Source organism: Rousettus aegyptiacus, unplaced genomic scaffold (assembly GCF_014176215.1).
Source record: "Rousettus aegyptiacus isolate mRouAeg1 unplaced genomic scaffold, mRouAeg1.p scaffold_m13_p_3, whole genome shotgun sequence".
Taxonomy (NCBI): domain Eukaryota; kingdom Metazoa; phylum Chordata; class Mammalia; order Chiroptera; family Pteropodidae; genus Rousettus; species Rousettus aegyptiacus.
Genome location: NW_023416306.1, coordinates 69,199,930 through 69,213,031, shown reverse-complemented (window position 1 = coordinate 69,213,031; position 13,102 = coordinate 69,199,930). Strand labels below are relative to the sequence as shown.

The window sequence follows — 13,102 nt, the reverse complement described above, 5'->3', positions numbered from 1 at the left end:
AAAGCTTTTAAACGAAAATTAGTGAAAGAACCAATAAAATGTTACTCTCAGTTCAAAGGAGCATCTGAAGAGCAAACACACACACACATACATATACATATATGTAGATGATCAGGAATGGCATATTTGCCAAGAGATGTGAAATCTTTAAAACCCACAAGACTATAAAATATAATGTTTGAAATCACCTTTTCAAGTGGGTGGAAAATAGTGTATTTGTGCCTGAAATTTGCATTTTATGGGAAAAAATACCTACTTGCATTATCTTCAGTTTTCTGCAATTTACCATCAAAGAAAATGAAAGTTGCAGATCCTATAAACTGAGATAAGTCTAAAAGGCAAGACAAAGACCAAAATATTGAAAGCACTGCCAGCAATATTTTGCCCATTTTAAAGACTCACATTCTCTCATGACATGTCTCTATTATGTACCAATTGTATGAACATGGTCAAACCCTTGCAACTCTTTAAAAGTCAAACTCTTGTAACACAAGAAGAAAATTTCCAGATCACAGGATTATAAGGTAAAATAATTACTGTGCATAAGACCACTTTGTGTTTAAAATCACTTAATGAAGTTCTATAGGTAAATTTAGTGTTTATAAACATTCCACATTTTTAAAATAACATTATGCTTCTATCTCTAAAAAAAATTCAGTTTTAGCAACCTTACCAAGAAAATGCCAGAAGTTCAATTTCCAAAAATTCCCTGTTAATATTGAAGGCTCTATTAGTATAGTTTCTAAAAGTTATCATATCATCCCATGTAAAATTTGCAGGTGACTTTTAAAAAATAAAATAGTGTTCATTTTAACAAATATATGTTACAATTTATACCTCTGATGAATTTATACTATATACTAAATTACTATACAAATTAACGTTGAAATGTTCTTTAAATATTTTGGTTCCTGGAAACTTAAATCTATGTTTTAATCGATCACTCAATAAATATATTAAAGATTAATCATATACCAGGTACTGCTCTAGGCAGTAAACAAAGTTATGTTTGCTCTAGTAAAGGTTACAGTTTAGAAAGATGGACCAAGTAATCAATTAAAGGAACTATATATAAACTGAAGTGCAGTCAAGAAAATAATATTTTAAGAGCAAATTTATGAAGGAAACTATTTCAGATAAGGCAGTAAAAAAAAAGCACTGAATAGTTAACATAAAAACTGAGAAGATTAATAAAAATATATCCAGTTAAAGAGTAGGTTGAATATATGGTAATGAAAGGTAATTTAACTTTAGGTGGTGAACATGCAATGCAATATACATATGATGTATTATTAAATTTTATATTTGAAACATATAATTTTATTAACCAATGTCACAGCAATAAATTTAATAAAATATTTTAAAAGAGTAGGATGAAACTTTTTTTGGAGTCAGAACAGAAAATGCAAAATATTTTGATATAGGAAAAAGCTTGTTATTTTCAAGAATATAAACAAACAAACAAACAAAATCAAGTGACCCCAATTTGGTGGTTGAGAGTTGAATAAAAGCACATGAAGTCACAGAGGTAGATACGGAAAAAAACATGCAAAACCTTAAATATCTTAGTAAGGGATTTGTATTTTATCCTACGTGCAATATAAAGCTATTAAAGAAATTTAAGCAGTGATATAACTTAAAAGATTTTCAGTTATACAAACAAACGAAGAACCTAATTTGGGGCTACTGTGAGGAAAATGGATTGGCAATATGATTATAATCCAAGATTTCCATGAGGGATCAATTCACTATTTGTTGTAGGAATAATCTAGGTATTTGAAAATAATATCTGAGATCAGAACATTGGGATTTGAGGTCAAAATAAGTGTTTGAAAATAAGATGTACTATATAAGTAGAAAATACACAATTTCCTTTTAAAGTAAATGGGGTTAGAGTTGAGAGAAAGGAGCACATCAAAGATGATCTTTTAGCATCTTAACCAACATAGTAAAAATAACCCAGTACCACTTACTAACATAGTGATGAGTGAAGGTGATATCAGCGAATCTGTGTGTATGTGTATATATGTGTGAAATAAGAGATCAACTTGGAATTTATAAAATTTAGAATGTGGAAGCCATCTAAATAATTTAAAAATAAAGAAATAAGGCATCTGAATACTTCAGCGTAAAGGAGATATATACATTTGGGAGGTATTGACTCAAGAATGGCTAACTAGTGTAGACAGAGAACATCCGGAGCAAGTACTAGGGTGCTCTTTTTTTTTTTAAGATTGCTAATAATAGAGTATATTTGAATGCTAAGAACATGAGAAAAAGAAAAGACTGCTTAAGGATGTAAGAGAGAGTGGGAATTACCAAAGGAAAGTATATTTCAAAAAATTTTTATGGAAGATTTTACACATATACAAAAGTGGAAAGAATAGTACAGTAAACTCTCATGTAACTGGTTTCAAGTTTTCAATATATGGTTAATATCTTAATATCCATTTACTATCTTTGAAAAAAAATCACTTCTATTATTTATATAAAATACAACTTTTTTACTTTCAAATTAAAAATAAAAGAACAGCAGTCATACATTTAAAAATGAGGATGGTATATAAGTATGTGTGTGTATGTGTACAGACTACTGTCTATGGTATAAATATAGATAAGAAGTGATGATTGCCAGGGGAATTTACAAGCCAGGGGAAACTGGCTTCCCTGAAAGATATTAATTATATCAATACATTTCCATAAATTTCAATTAACTTCTGCCATAATTACTTTCTTACACTTCTTATAAATTAAATTGACATTTACTTGTCTTTCATAAAGATAATCATCCCTCTGGAAAAAAAAATAGAAAATTTCTTTAGAAATCATTTTTAAAATGTGAAGAATGACTCTTCCCCAAAATAATGAGATGGATAGATAGATATTAGATGATGATAGATAGATTAGATAGATAGATGGATGGAAAGAAGGAAGGAAGAGAAAGAAAGAAAGAACAGAAACGAACGAAGAAAGAAAGAAAGAAAGAAAGAACCCAGAAAGAGAAAGAAATAAGACAGAAAAGAAGGTAAAGGAAGAAGTGACAGGACAGTCCGGAAGTCTTACTTCATGTACTTCCTGCCTGCCTGACCTTCCTTCCTTGCCGGCCGTCCCACCCTCCCCCGTCCCTCCCTCCCTCCCCGAAATCCCTACCTCCTACCGCCCTCCGCCCTCAGATGATAGATGTAAATAATTAGATATACAAAATTTCAAATCAAGTGTGTTTTGTGAAGAAAATATACATAGACATTGGTGTACTAGGGATGTTTTATTGAGGGAACAGGGGACATTAGTTAAGCAGAAATACTGATTCCTAAAGGTATCATTATCCCAGTTTTAATTCTTTCAGTGCCTGTATTAGATCTGCAAGAGAGTAACAAACTTGGATAATCAATTATTGATTTTCCTCAGTGTATCACATTCATCTTATATTCTGAAGACCTTAAGGTTTGTTCTATACCCTAGTTATAATGGAACTAGCCATAGATATATTCAACTAAGAATGAATCATAACCACAGAGTTTTGAAAAGAGTTGCATAGTAATAATTAACCAGATTAATAATTTATCAGATTAGTGACCTGGAATAATGTTAAAGGAAAAGATACACTGATATTTTTGATTCACTAGAAAGGTGTAGGTTTGATGAGTATCTGTTTTTGAGTAAAAATATTACAATAAAGGAAAAGTAAGTTGGCATAAATTAGGGAGGGATTTGTGTTATATTTGTGTTATATCATTTTGTATATTGCTTCAAGCAATTCGTGTGTATGTATAGATTTTGAAGATAAGCAGAAATAAAATCACAGTATGCTTTTAAAAGTTCTATTTTACTTTATAAACTGTGTAATAAAGTCATTCCAAGGTTGTTTCTCAGCTGAAAATTTTAGGATTCTTTGAAATAGTTAATTTTTATCCTCTAATGTATGTATAAATTGAAAGTTTTAAAACATTTAAAATATATATAGTGTGAAAAACATTTAAATAGTATAGAAACACAATAAGGTTTAGGGCCACATATAATTAGTTCAAATCCCTCTGACAACAAATGCTGTAATGACTTGTTTGTCTCCAATTTTCAATACCCCTCCTGGCACATGCAGACATAAGAATTTTTTCTCTTTTCTCTCAAGATATATTGAGCATCATAATGACTATGACATTGAGTGTGTATTAATAAATGACAAGGCAAAGTATATTCTTGTGAGTAATAACAATTCAACTTTTATATGCCAAGAACTAACTAGTGATCTGGCTCAAATACAGATTTTGTTTTAGTCGACCTGGAATGGAGACTAAGAATCTACCTTTGTAGCAATCTTTTGAATTAAATTAAAAGGGTTTAAGTACTTTTATCTTCCAGTAATAGAGAAACAGCTCCCATCAGATGAAAACTAATGTAGATAATAATTATAAATTTGGCCAAAATATTAAAAGAAAAAAAGTAACAGCCAACAATAAGAATCAAGGAGTAATTAAAAATATGCAAAAACTGGAGCAGAGTATACCTGTGAAAGAAATAGCAGCTAATAACTTTTTTATCTTTTGTGAATTTTTCCCAGAGGGCAAGCCTCAGTATTCTGTACATTTTGTGTAGAAATATAGTAGATATTAATGTAAATAATAGATTTCTCCAGTGTGCTAGGGGGAACAATTGTCTCCAAAAACTATATATTTACATCTTAGTACCTTAAACCCATGAAAGAAAATGGGTCTTTGAAAAAGTAATTAAGGATTTTGAGAATTGATCATCCTGGATTGGGCTCTAAATCCAATACAAGTATCCCTGTAAGAGATGTGCAGAGCAGAGAGAAACGCACAGAGGAGAAGCAACGTGATGATGAAGGGAGAGAGTGGAGTGATGTTACCACAAGCCAGGAAATTCCAAGGCATACTTGAAGCAATCAAAAGCAAAAGAGCCCAGGAATAGATTACTGCTCAGAGTTTTCTGGGACAGCACAGCCCTGATGATGCCTTTTCTCCTTCTACTTTTCTACTGTAGATGGCAGGAGCTGTCTTCAGTTCTCTGCTAATTTTTCAGTAAGCCACAATCATAATAGAAGTCCAAGCCTTCATCAACAAGGTCAATGTTTCAAATTCATTAGGAAGCGATATTCTGGTTAAGTTTTCCACTGCTGCTGCTTTTTATTGCATGTGTTTGTTAGGTGTCTGGTGGCATGAGCTGAAAGGTGTTGGGTCGAGATGTACATATGGAGAAAAATGGAAGCTGACTGATCTAGATGATGTGACTATTACCCAAGGACATTTATACAGAAACAAAATACTGGGCTCTTGGTGAGTTGAGCACAATTTTTTTCTCATCATCTATTATATTTCGTGATCTAATATAGCAGGATAATTTACAATCAGGCTACTTGATTTTGGGTCCCCGCTCTGCCATTCACTCACCTGTATATATATGGAAAATGTTTTAAAGTTTTTGTGATTCAGTTTCTTTATCTGTGAGAAAGGCAAAAAATAAGTGTTTATTTATAGCTTTTGTAAGGATTTTATGATAAAATATCTAGATTTTTAATATAGTATATGCCCATTTACTAAACTAAATTATAGTACAGTAAATGTCAATTATTCTAATGTATGCCAGAAAGAAAATATGTAATTATTATCATTCTTGTCAGAGATTTCTAAGATGTCTGTACTTATTTATTTAAAGTGCATATATATTTGCTTATCTATTATTTGCAGGTTACCATACAAAGCAACCTACTGTTTGGCTTCACTCTATCTAATCCTTGACCTCCTTCATCTATGGGGTCTCTCATAGAAATATCAAGTGACATTTTATAAAGAATCATGACTTTTTCCTCTGCTAGTGACTTTAGGAACTTGGCAAACACTACCAAATATTGTATTTTATGTTAGTGAGCCATGATAGTCACAAAGCAATTTTTTCCAAAATCTTATGAATCTTTCCTTAACTTTATCCTATACTAGATTTGCAGGACATTTATTTTAATGAACTTTCAATCAAACTCTAATTATTACTTCAGCAAGGTCTGGGTTTTAATGCCATTTACTAACTATGAGCAATTGGAAAGTTTAGTCTTTATCTATAAAATGAAGATAATCATTCCTACCTTCTGGAGTTATTGTGATATTTCGATAATTAATTAGATATAGAGTCTGACATATGTTTGTTACCTCCTAAATGGTAGTTATTTTTAATCTGTGGTTATTTGTTTTACTTTTTTTGTTTCAAGTAGTAGAATTTTTTCCTGCTTTTTAAGTATTTAATTAAATAAATATTTATGGTTTAATGAATTTAAATAATATCTTCCTTTATTCTTTTGGGCTAAAGGAATAATACTTTAAAGTCTGTTTGTTTATCTGTCATAACAACTCATTACCAAGTGTAGCATTGTCACACTATTAAAACAGCAGCTATTTCCACCGCTGTGCCCTTAAAGGTAGGGCATGCGATCACTGGGTAATAACATTGAGTACTGTCCCAAGTACATAACAAGTGGATCCATGGAGTCTTGGCTATTGGGCCTTGGTAGAGACAAAACATCTGACCATAGAATATTAAGTGACCATAAGGCCAGAGCCACAGAGGTTACACTGGTCATTTACTTTGTGTGGAAAGATCATTTGTGTGTGTGTGTGTGTGTGTGTGTGTGTGTCTTTGGATATTGGCCAATGATTTGTCTGGTTGGTCAAAAATGGAAGGGAAAAAGATTGGAAATTTAGGGTTAAGAATTTCTAAGTGATATATGGCTTGTTACTTCAAATGATTGTAATTCTAGATTCATTTGGTCCAGTAAAAGCTTTATTAATCATTATCTAAACCAGGTATATTTCAGATGTTCTTCTGTAATTGTAATATAAATAGTATACTTTACATTCATAAAATTTTAAATTATTTTTTGAAAGCCTGACATATTCATGTTTGAATATTTATTTCTTTATTGGATTCTTATGCTAAATTCCTTGGCTTAATTTGTTAATTGGTTAAAAAGCAAAACATAACAAAACAAAAACTTCCTTATCTAGGTATGTAGTCTGCCATACATATCCTCTTAAAAACTATTCACAGTACTATATATATATATATATATATATATATATATTTTTTTTTTTTTTTGAATTTTGGGAGTAAGGGATATGCCGAAACATATGAATAAAATGTAATATTAGCCAATTATCTAAAACTACATAAAATTAGTGAAGTTGGCTTGGTAATTTGGTCTACATTTTTTAAACCTAAGAATTTTATAGATGGATTATTTTTCAGATAAGTTATTATTTCATCAAAATTACTGTCATATTTTAATCCATTAATTAGTATCTTCTTTACAGTTATTTTAGAAATGGTCATATTTGACTAAGTTGATATGTTTAGAAAACATTACATATGTGTGTGTGTGTGTCACTTTTTAAAAAAATAGCTACTGAAACAACAAAAGACATATTTCAAGGGACTCCCCAAAACTTGGAATCAGACTCACTACATTAGGGAGCTTTGAAATTTTTTATAGAACTAGATTTTGGGAGAACAGAACTGGGGGAATCAGATAGAAGAGTAAATAGGGTTACAAATTATATTAATATACTAAAATTACCACATAGCAAAAATGATTTGCCCTTTGGTTTTAGACTGATATTTATAACCGTTGTTAATAAAATTCTATCTTTCTGTTTAGAATTACAGTTGCCTTGTCTTTTTTTACCTCATCTTAGTCAAGTAACAGTGCTTTAATTCATTATGCACCTTCACTATGTATAAGGCAGAAAGAGACCACTCTGATTTATCTGCATCAGTGAGTTCAGATAATCTGGTGGGCCTAATCTTTAAACTAAACTGTTGCTTGGAATTCCAAGTTAAATTAACATCATCTAAAGGTATAGATAGTATCTGCTCCTTTCAAATAATTAATAAAAAATTAAATTTGTAAAGCAAGATTCACTCAAAGTGTATAATGTTAAAAGACTGGGGGCAGGAGGAGTCATCGTGTATAACATGAAAAGACTGAAATGTGCCTGTGTGCTTATATTTGATAACTTCTGAAGGAAGTTCATTTACTTCAATGTACAGGGTGTTTTTTTTTCCTTTATTCAATGACTAATTTTTAATTAATTTAACACAAATGATGAGGAATCAGAAGGGCAATAAATAATAACCAATAAGTTATAACTGAATGTCTTACCTAAAGGACCAGAGTCCGTTTTTAGTAGACTATCACAATATGCTTACCTATTCTGTGTAGCTGAATTGAAAAAGAACAACAAAAAAAATGAGAGATAGATAGATAGATGGATATATAGAGAGAGAAATTGATAAACTGGGATGATAAAATAATGAGAAACAAAATACTCAGGAAGGCTATGTAAGCATATATTAGAATTATAACTTGTTTTTGGAATTTCATGATAAGGAATATTTAGATAATATGTGAAATATTTCATTTCCATTTGGAAGTAGTTGCAGTAACAAAAGTATAATGTAAATTATTGAATTAACACATATTTTATGACATTTATGAGGTTTAATAAGTACATTAAAATGATAATTATAAAGTAGTCTTGTTCTTCTTTTTCACAATGGATTTACTTCCAGAACACAGGTGTCATGAAAACCACTGCTAACTCTAAGCCAAAATGGGAAAGGAAAAGATTCATATCAACATCGTTGTCACTGGATAGTGAGATGCTGGTTAAGTCTACAACTACTGCACATCTGATCTACAAATGTGGTGAGATTGACAAAAGAACCATCAAAAAAATTGTAAAAGAGGGTGTCGAGATGGGGAAGGGCTCCTTCAAGTGTGCGTGGATCTTGGATAAACTGAAAGCTGAATGTAGGAGTGGTATCATGCTCCAGGACACAAAGATTTTATCAAGAACATGATTACACGCACATCTCAAGCTGACTATGCTGACTTGATTGTTGCTGCTAGTATTGCTAAATTTAAAGCAGGTATATCCAAGAATGGGAAGACTCATTGGCATACCCTCTTGGCTTACCTGCTGGGTGTGAAATGACTAATGGTTGGTGTTAACAAGATGGATTCCACTGAGTCGCCTTACAGCCAGGAGAGACATGAGGAAATTGTTAAGGAAGTCAGCATCTACATTAAGAAAATTGCCTACAACCCTGTCGCAGTAGCATTTGTGCCAATTTTTAGTTGGAATGATGACAATGTGCTGGAGCCAAGTGCTAAAATGCCTTGGTTCAAGGGATGGAAAGTCACCCATAAAGTTAGCAATGTTTCTTGAAGCTCTGGATCGCATCCTGCCACCAACTAATCTGAAAAGCCTTTGTGTCTGCAGCTCCAGGATGTCTACAAAATTGGCGGTATCAGTACTGTCCCTGTGGGCAGAGTGGAGACTGGTGTTCTCAAACCCGACATGGTGGTCACCTCTGCTTCAGTCAATGTAACAATTAAGTCTGTTGAAATGCACCATGAAGCTTTGAGTGAAGAATTTCCTGAGGACAGTATGGGTTTCAGTGTCAAGAATGTGTTTATCAAAGATGTTTGCTATGGCAATGAAGCTGGTGGCAGCAAAAATGACTCACCAGTGGAAGCAGCTGCCTTCACAGTGATTATTCTGAACTATCCAGGTGAAATCAGTTCTGGATATGCACCTGTGCTGGATTGTCATAGAGCTCACATCATTTGCAAATATACTGAGTTGAAAGAGAAGATTGACTGTTGTTCTGGGTAAAAGCTGGAAGATGGCTCAAAGTTTTTGAAATCTGGTAATGCTGCCATTGTTGATATGATTGCTGTCAAGCCTACGTGTGTTGAGAGCTTCTCTGACTATCCTTCTCTGGGTTGTTTTGCTGTTTGTGACATGAGACAGACAGTTGCTGTGGGTGTCATCAAAGCAGAGGACAAGAAGGCAGCTGGAGCTGGCAAGGTCACCAAGTCTGCCCTGAAAGATCGGAAGGCCAAATGAATATTATCCCCAATACCTGCCACCTCAGTCTTAATTAATGGTGGAAGAATGATCTTAGAACTGCTTATCTCAATTGGCCATTTAAGTTTAATAGTAAAAGACTGGTTAATGATTATGCCACATTGTGATAACTTTAGAAGGAAAAGGGGAATGTTTTATGAACCATTTTGTGTGCATTTGTGGCAGTTTTTAAGTTATTAGTTTTAAAAAATTACTATTTTTAATGTAAAAAAATTGACCAAAATATGTCACAGAATTTTGAGACTCCATTCAAACAAAGTTTAATGAGGAAAAAAGTCATGTTCAAAAGTATTGACAGTTTCCTATAATTGGTATTAATCATTACTAAATCTAAGTTGTTTAAATCCAAAATAATAAAATTTAAAATTTTACTGTTGAAGGACCCATACACTGAAAACTATAAGACATTATTAAAAGAAATCGAAGAAGACTCAAAGAAATGGAAAGATTCTATGCTTATAGACTAGAAGAATCAACATACTTAAAATGACCTTGTTACCCAAAACAACATACAGATTTAATGTAATTCTCATCGAAATCCTAATGGCGTTTTTTAAAGAAATCGTACAAGAAATTATCAGATTTATATAGAATAACAAAAGACCCCAAACAGCCAAAGCAATTCTGAAAAAAAAAAAAAGAACAAATCTGGAGATATCACTCTGCCTCACTTCAAATTATACTATAAAGTGACATTAATCAAAACAGCATTGTACTGGCAAAAAAAAATAGACAGACCAATGGAGCAGAATTAAAAGTTCAGAAATAAATCATTGTATATATGGACAAATAATTTTCAACAAAGGAGCTGAACACATACAATGGAGAAAGAAAAATCTTTTCAATAAATAGTGCTGGGAAAGTTGAAAAGCCACATGCAAAAGAATGAAACTAGACTGCTCTCTGTTGCCATACACCAAAATTAACTCAAAATGGATCGAAGACCTAATATAAGACTTGAAGCAATAAATTGCATTGAAGAATGCAATTTCTTTTATGGTCCATAGGTATTAAACTCATGGATGTTTGATTTAGAGAAGATTTTATGAATTTGACCTCAAAGTCAGGGGAAGTAAAAACAAAAATAAGTAAATGGAACTATATCAAACTAAAAGGCTTCTATAGAACAAAAGAAACAGTAACAAGACAAAGAGACAGCCAACTGAATGAGAGAAGATATTTGCAAACAACACATCCAATGAAGGGCTAATATCCAAAATATGCAAAGAACTCATACAACTCAACAACAAAAAAATAAACAATACAGTTGAAAAATAGGCAGAGGACCTGAACGGGCACTTCTCCCAGGAAAACATGTAAGTGGCCAACAGACACATGAAAAGAAGCTCTACTTCACTAGCTATAGGGGAAGGAATATCAAAACTATAATGAGATACCACTTCGAACCTCTTAGAAAGGCTGTCATCAGCAGGACAAGTAATAACGTGCATTGGAGAGGTTGTGGGAAAAAAAGAAACCTTCGTATACTGTTAATGGCAATATAAATTGGTGCAGCAACTATGGAAAACAGTATAGAGGTTCCTAAAAATATTAAGAATAGAATTTTATATGACCCAGCAATCCCTCTTCTGGGTATCAACCCCTCAAATTTGAAAACATTTATCCATAAAGATATATGCACCCTGGATGTTCTGCAGCCCCAGATGCCAGGTGGACTTGTCCAGGAGGGCAGGTGGACAATTCTGATTCTCTAGTGGGGAGAATCAGTCAATTCTGTAACGATTGGGCATGAGCCATCCAGAGCAGCTTCACTGGTGAGTCAGACTGCATTACAGGTATTAAGGTTTCTGGGTATCTGTTTGGTTGGTTGGTTGGTTGGGCCCTGTGAACTAGTGGCAGGCAGAGACGTCAGATCCTGTCTGACCCTGGTTGGTTGGTTTTGTCTTGTTTGCACTGGCACCTGTCTTGTGTTGGTTTGTCATCTCTGTCTCTTTGGTGTCTGTGTTTTGAAATTGTGGTCTCTCTGAATGTCATATGTTTTTATCCTTCTTCTTTACCTTATAGGTCTATTGATTCTTCTTTTCTCCCTCGGTTTAGCTGCCACTGTCCCGCTGGACTGGTCCCCAGGACAGCGCGTGGCTCTTGCACTAACTTTTTAAACTTTTACAGGTATCATATTTTCTTTCACCGCTATTCTGACCACCATGGGTCAAGCTTCTTCCAGACCCACTCCTCTGCAGTGTCTCCTAAGTGATTTCAGAGACTTCAGGTGGCAGGCCCAAGGTTATGGGTCCCACGTCACCCCCTTCGATCTCCAGAGGTTCTGCCAGTTAAATTAGCCCACATTTGGAACAGGGTGGCTATCAGAGGGGTCACTCAACCTGCAAACGGCCTTTCAGATGAAGAAACTGAGGTGCGGGAAGTTTAAATAATTTACCCAGTGATAGAAGTGAGTTTGTTTTTAATATTGAAAATACGAGAGTTAAAAAAGCTAATAGGGGCCTGTTAGGCTAATCCTTCTTTATATTTTAGATTAGAGCAGGGAAGAGCAGTAGGAAAATGGTTGTGTAAGTAGAGATTGGAAGCGTGGTGCCATTGAGGGATAGTGGAGAGATGGGTGTGCATTTCTGTTGGAGGTTTGAGTCTAGAGAGTAACTGAACATAAATTTGATTAGAAGGTTCACGGAGTGTAGAGTCTCCTTTCTAACTGGTTCTTCGGTTTGGGTTGGAGTTTATTTTTATGGAAAGGTGAATTTGTAAAGAGCTCTGCTTTGGTTGGTTTAGAAAGAAATAAGTATTCATAGATAAATTAAGTCTTCCTAAAATTGTACTATGAAAAAATATATGCCTTTAAAAGTTATAAAATTGGTATATTCACAAATTTACTAATCTATTGAATGCTGATATATAAAACACAGTTTACGATTGCCTACTTCATTGTTTTCTCTAGAAATTAAGGCTACTAAGAGTTATGAATTCTAGTATATGTAAATGAATTACTAGGAATAATACAAGTAAAGGAAAAAATTCTGTAAACTTTAATATCAACAGTGTATTGACACAAAACTGGAGTTTGGATTATTGGTCTATTCCTAATAAGAGATTATAAAAGATTTTTTCTTTACCTGTGAGCAGTGCACTTAGGAAACAAAGATTCTATATCTTATCAAAATAATTTATTGTGAAGAGTGCTAAGTTTTTTA

At 33.1% G+C, this 13,102-nt stretch overlaps 1 pseudogene; it reads left to right on the top strand.

The window, feature by feature from the left end:
• The first annotated feature begins 4,922 nt into the window (after nt 1-4,922).
• LOC107502034 lies at nt 4,923-9,957 on the top strand (annotated as a pseudogene).
• Nucleotides 9,958-13,102: the final 3,145 nt, after the last annotated feature.